The sequence below is a fragment of the Hibiscus syriacus genome, unplaced genomic scaffold (assembly GCF_006381635.1).
Source record: "Hibiscus syriacus cultivar Baekdansim isolate YM2019G1 unplaced genomic scaffold, ASM638163v2 tig00110647_pilon, whole genome shotgun sequence".
NCBI classification, from domain to species: Eukaryota; Viridiplantae; Streptophyta; class Magnoliopsida; order Malvales; family Malvaceae; genus Hibiscus; species Hibiscus syriacus.
This window is the reverse complement of record NW_024062811.1, coordinates 1,563,284-1,570,562: the sequence shown is the minus strand read 5'-3', so window position 1 is coordinate 1,570,562 and position 7,279 is coordinate 1,563,284.

Here is a 7,279-nt window from a genome sequence, read left to right as displayed (position 1 = left end):
GAAGCCCTTCGCACCGTACTGAGCACCATCTGTATAGAGCTTATACCAGTTCTGAGGGGGAGGAGAGAACCTCATCGAACACTGATTCACTTGATGTGTTTGTTTGGAAAAGATCATGGCCGAATCAAGAGCAAGGCAAGCTTCATTTTGGAGACTTCTATCCAAAATGGACTCCTCATCACTGTTATCGGGGTCGAATATCCTCTTGTTATGGTTAAACCAAATCGACTAGACAATAGCCCCGAAAAATAAATCCTAATTTGAATCTCCGTGGATGTAAAATTCTAGAGTTAACAAATTAATTCTGATCTAGTCCTTAATGTCCCTGGTCAGGAAATCCGCAAGCTAAACCAGACCATCTCGTGAGGGCCAAAGGACACGTCCTGAACAAATGATCCAAAGTCTCGTCCTACATACCACAAACTCCACAATGCATCTCAACACTCATGTGACGCCTAAACTGTTCAACATTAGTAAGGATTCGTTCTATAGCCAGCAACCAAAAGGAAAATCTTTATCCGTTGAAGACCCCGATACTTAGCAATCGTTTTCCGATCTCGATGAGTGCAAATATTCAAGTTTCCCATGCACAAGTCGTAAGTAGTTCGGACAGAGAACCTCCGATCAGCCCTCCATTTTCTAGCCTGGAGAAACTACTCTAGCATTCCCAAAAGGAGACATTGTAGCTCTCAAACGAAACAAAACTTCATCAGACAACAAATTGTTTAACGATGATCATCTCCACTCACTATTCACATCCACCATCGAAGCAACACTACTGTCTGGAGTAATAATAATCAGCGATCGATCAGTTACATGCTGAATTAGAGGACTCATACTGCTTAACCACTAATTGGACCAAAAATCTACACGATGGCCATCGCCAACGTTCCACATTAGACTTGCTTCACATCATCCCAAACCATAGAAACACCTTTATAGAGACAGGAGTAGTTCCTACGAGCAAGTGAGCTTGGAATATCCATATTCCATTTATATTTGGAGCGCAGTGGTCCTTATTACGCGCAAGACCATAAGCGATCTTTATTAGGAAAGCAACATTCCGATGTTCAAGTTTTTTGAAGTCGAGTCCCCCTTGTAAAATGGGCTTGCAAACCGCATCCCAAGTGACGAGTTGAACTCCGCCATGCGACTCCGTGTGGCCCTAAACAAAGAACGAATTATATTCTCGATTTCCTCATAGGTCCCTTTCGGAAGCAAAGTGGATTGCATGGTATAAAACTGTATGGTAGATAGCACTGCTTTTGTAAGAGTGATTCTACCTATCAAAGACACAAAATTCGCTATCCGACCAGCAAGCTTATCCTGAACTCTCAAGACAACAATACCTATATGATGCTTTCGTAACCCACGAGTGAAGAAAAGGGACCTCAAGATACTTAACAAGGTCATGAACTTCTTGGAAACCAAATCTTGAGCTAATCGAATGTCTCAGGTTCTTATTAACATTTTTAGAGAAAAAAAAATAATGATCTTTTGAAGGCTAACCTTGTGACTAGAGACTTGGAAAAACTCCTCTAGGACACCCCAATAATCTTGCACTGCTTAACAAAAGCCTCAGCAAACAGAATCATATCATCAACAAAGAAGATATATGATAGGGCAGGACAATTACGACTCAAGCGGATGGGTTTCCATGCACTAGTCCCCACTTTTCGGCTGATCGCTTGCGTTAAACGTTCCATGCATAAGACAAACAGATACGAAGAAAGTGGATCCCCTTGATGTATTCCCAAGAAGGTTTAAAACTTGGAGACATAGCGTCATTCCACAAAACCTGAGTCGAAATTGAAGTCACGCATTGCGTAATAAGATCTCTAAAACTTTAAGGAAGCTGAAGAGTATCCTTAATAAAAGACTATTCAAGATGGTCATAGGCTTTCTCGAGGTCGATTTTAATTTCCATTCAACTGATCCTCCATTTCTTTATTGGCATAGAGTGTATCACCTCCTGCGCAATTATTATATTATCAATTATTGTTCTCTCCGGAACAAATCTTGTTTGGTTTCCCGAAATCCATTCAACTATCAATGGTTTCAAACGATTCACAATTACTTTTGTGATTAGTTTGTAGAGGAGAAAGCATAAACTAATTGGTCTAAATTGACTTAACAAAGTTTGTAGAGGACAAAGCATAAACCAATTGGTCTAAATTGACTTAACAATTCTAGAGCTTTAACCTTCGGGATCATAACCAAAAGCTTTTTATTGAGGTATTCATCAAGAGCCTCATCCAAAACCATTTGGCATACGCTAGGACCCACAATTTCCCAATTGCGCTGGTAGAAAAAAAAATGGACGACATCTACTATAGGAGTTTTCAACTGGTTCATGCTAAACAAGACCTTTCAGATCTCAGCGTCGGTTACAGGTCTAATGAGCCTAGACAAACACAAGGCATGAACACGAGGGAAACACCACCGAGTAGAATACTTAAACCTATTCCCGCCCGAGCTAGTGAATAAATCTATGTTTTTGCATTGTATTAGCATGAAAATATTTCGTGTTTCTACGTTTTCTGAAGCGTTTTTGAGCAACCTCCCAGTTAAATCTACATTTCTTCATTGTACTAGCATTGAAATATTTCGTGTTTCTATCTCCATGAAGTACCCATTGATTTCTAGACTTTTGAAACTAGAGGCTTTCTTTATGTTAAAGAATAACATCAAGCTCCATTCTTAGACTGCCTTGTAATTCCACCAACCGATGACTAAAATTACCGAAAATCTTACCGAAATGACTTTCTAAGCCTCCAAACCAATCAACTCTACTTCTCCTCAATAAGAGCTGATCAATAACAACTAATATCAACAACAAAACTCATCTAGAACCTAAAAAATGACATCAATTAACACTAATTCTCATATTTCCGAAAAATGACAAAATCAAGTTTGTTTTAAAGAATTCTTTATCCAAATCAAATACAATTGAAAAACTGATTTGGTATGATAATAATATCATCATAAACACCTTAATCAATATAAAAAAACATTGAAAAGTAGTCAAGAAAGACAATTTGTTCCACTAGTGAGCCTTACTCTGAAAGATCTTCACATTTGTTCCAACATCCGAGTCAAGCTTCCAAGTATAAGCTATAAACTCCTTAAACTAGGGGTGATCTTGCCAAGCAGCAATAAAACGAAAAGGTCTTTCTAGTGGTCTTCCTTGCTCATTTTGGACCTGAAAAAGCATCGAGCAATGATTTGAGCCAAGCCTAGCCAACCATTGTTCATGAGGCAACGATCAAGCAGCTTACTAAGGTTACGTCCGCTCCAAGTAAAATTAACTCCTCGATAATCAACATCAAAAAGCCCCATATCAAAAATAAAATCAGTAAACAAATTATTAATTCTAGAGCCGTGGCATGAACCCCCAGTCTTTCCTTCGGGCAGACAATGCAATTAAAATCACCACACAACATCCAAGGTTTATTAGAACCAGGGTCAAGTTTGGACAAATGGTTCCGTAGATGCTTCTTTTTTCCACTTGAGGGCTCGCATATACAAACTGCATTGAGATGTTGAGAATCTCAATGTTCACCTTATCCTCACATAAAATCCAAATACCATCGCTAAAACCATGAACCTCCACTCTAAAAGAGTTCGAAAACCCAATTTTATGGATAACTATATCAACTACACGATTACTAAAACGCATTTCAAATAACGTAACAACTTTCGGTCAATAATGCCTACAATACTCCTGAAGGTAACGACGAAAGTCAGGGCTTCAGACCCCCTTGATAATTCCAAAAAAATAGATAAACCATAATAAAATAAATAGAAGAGAAGGATTTATTGAGGCAAGTTCGAATTAGTATTTTCACTACTAATCCTTACCGTTTTCGTATATTTATTTCCCAGCTCTGCCACAAATTGTGTGACATTGAAAGTCTGCCCGCATGCACCAACTTTGAGAGTACCTACTACGTTCGATGACATATCAGTGGTATGCAACCCTCCTTACGACACGGTTCTGGTCATATTTTGGGCTGCTTGAAACCATTATGACAGCACAACGATATGGGGGAATACAGACATCTTTATTTTTCCTCATCCTTAAGCCTTTCGACATATTAGGAACACTTTCTTGCTTCTCTTTACCTTTGTTTTTACTATTCATTGGATTTGCTTGATTTCTTTGGAGATAACAATTGCCGAATGATTGCCCTTACCATTAACTTTCTATTGTGACACCACTTGTGCCATTTGCCCTTCCTTAATAGCCACGACCTTGATCTGTTTGAAACTGTATCCCCTTTAGGAGTGGTTTTCCTTGCATTATTCCAATGAATGGTCACCTGCTCGGATAGACCATCTGTACGTGTATCAGGAGTGTGATCACTCCCTACAGTAGCCTTTTGATTGTTACCAGGTACTTCCACATGATCACAACCTTATCCTCATTTGTTCAGTTAATATAGCAAAACGGGACCCCCGAACATCCTCAGTAGTTACTAGCTTGGACGAGGTAGCCTTCTTACGCGGACTGTTGGGAAATAATAATTTCCCTATAACCAGATTAGTGAGAATGCGAAATAAAAGCGGAAAAAATAATATCCGAAATTGATAACGGAGTGCAGCCAATTATACCTACGTCTCTATACTGCTGCAGATCTTTTACTAAGAGAGAAAATTTATAGGTGTTTACAAAACACTCAATACTCACAAGAAAGATCTCTAGTATTGGGAGAAAAAAATGATTTAGGATGATTTTGAAGCTAAATGAGCTAGAGTATTTATAGTTGAAGCTTAATGACTAATCTTGTAAATACCCTAAAGTTCAATGACTCAATTTTATAATTTATCCCTTCATAATTTCAACAATTTGGTGTTGCCTTTGAATTCTTCAGTCGCCCCATTTGTAGCTTTTATTTTTGACAAATCACCCGCCCATTATTGCTTCCATTTGATGCCCATTCACTAAAGCAAAATAGAGATTTAGCGGCATTATTTTAGTTCTATAGCGGCGTTTTTAAGCACCTCTAAAAGCACTCGTGGTGATAAAAAAACGCCGCAGGAAGCGTCTGCCATACCAGCGTCGCTAATGTTAGCGGCGTTTGTGAAATAAAAACGCCGCAAAAAGTCAAGTTCTATAGCGGCGTTTTTGAAACAAAAGCCGCAAAAGGTTGAGATCTATAGTGGCGTTTTTATTTCACAAACGCCGCAAAAGATCATATCTATAGCGGCGTTTTTGGATACAAACGCCGCAAAAGGTCAGATCTATAGAGGCGTTTTTGGAACAAACGCCGCAAAAGGTCAGATCTATAGCGGCGTTTTTGGATACAAATGCCGTAAAAGGTCATATCTATAGCAGTATTTTTGGATACAAACGTCGCAAAAGTTCAGATCTATAGAAGCGTTTTTGGATACAAACGCCGCAAAAAGTCAGATCTATAGCGGCGTTTTTGGATACAAACGCCGCTAATTACCATTTTTTAGCTAAGATTAATTTATATTTTGCATATTTCATTTCTTCTCTACATCACCTAAATTTAATATCATGTAACTTTATATAAATAACAACCATTAATTTTAACAACAAAATAAATTAAAATTTATAAACATTAAAATTAAATATAATGTAGTTTGACATTGTTCTCTAGAATTTAATCTAGGTTATTTCACTTGTACAAAGATATAACTTATAAACATTCTACATTTTCTTTACAGACTTGAGAGAAACAATTTTATTGAAGCTGCTATTTACAGACTTACACTCCTGCAATACGGGGCTGGAATAATATCTCTCCAGTTTGAAAGTGTTCCTTTGACAGAGTAAACCGGCCCACAGCTGGAACCTCTTCATGACCAAGTGAACTCTGGTTAACATTTATCCTTCGATGTCTTCGTAGAAGCTGCAAACAACATATTAAATGAATCAGATAAATATCTATATAGTGCAAGGCATTAAATATTACAATCTGAGGATCCAAAAAACAAAAGAATGATCATGAAAATGAAAATGATATGTCGCACCACAAAGGCATCATGCATTTTTGGAAACACAAGGAACAACATCAAAGGTGGCAAATATTAACTACGGTATGAAAAATAGTAAGAATAAGAATTTAGGATTCAAACTTTCTAAATTGACAGTAACATAGTTATAGCTTCCCTATCATTTCCATCAATTGGTGAAACATTTATTTCTCAAATGTACCAGATCAGATATCAGAAATAAAAACGCTTCTTTTTTCTTTTCTTTTTTTTTTTGGCAAGAATTACCTTGACAACATAAGTTGTTTCTAGATAATTTCTACGAATTTCCAAATTGGAAAAAAAAAAGTTCCATTGGAAGATAAACATGCCTAACTAATGCTTCTGTTTTATGGAGCTTTAAATATGACCAAAGAGTTTATCAACTCACCTAGGAGTTTCTAGAGAAAACCAAATCAATTCCAGAAATGGATATTTTTCAACAATTCATTTTTCAATTAAAAATGAGTTACAAATGATGACCTGCTGGCCCTTTACATGTCAATATAAGAATAAGATAAAAATATGACACGACCACCAATAATGAACTTATTTTTCTTCTTATTATTTTCTTTCTATGTTAGTTTTTTCTTTTACAGTTTAAAACTTGTACAAACAACCAACTACGATTACATGACTGGAGTCAGCTCTCCAAGACCCTAGCGCTTCACAAACACAAGGAAAGGTACAATAATAAACTATCCTTATTAAAGGATTAAGATGCAAGACAAGGTAAGCATACTGCTTACAAATACTTTGTAATGGAAAATAATGATTAAGGATGATGATTCTACAGACAACAAAAACTAAAATCAAGGCTTACCTGATTTATATAACTTAGTCTAGAAACACAAGCTTTTAGTAATTAAAATCATATCCTATAATACTCACATAGAAACTTAGGTTGACTACTTAAGTTATTCAAATCTTGAGTTCCCTCATTTCAGTTTCAGTGCAAGGTCAACGATGGGCCCAGAACATGTAGGCGTTAAAAGCCAAATTCAAACACTCAGCTCATAATTTAAGCTTTTTGGTTGAATCAGTCTGGAACTATTTTTTATACTACTAAACAATTTAATATACATTTAATTAATAAGGGAACCATTGTAGAAAGAGAACTAAAATATAGGTCTTCATATTGCGTGGAAAATTTACAGAATGTGCTAATAGAATGAATAGAAACTGCCAACATTTTAATCCTCTTTTAGTACTTACGAACCACCCTCTTTAATCCTATTTTATCTTATTTCACAACCTTACACAAATGCAAAAAGAAAAA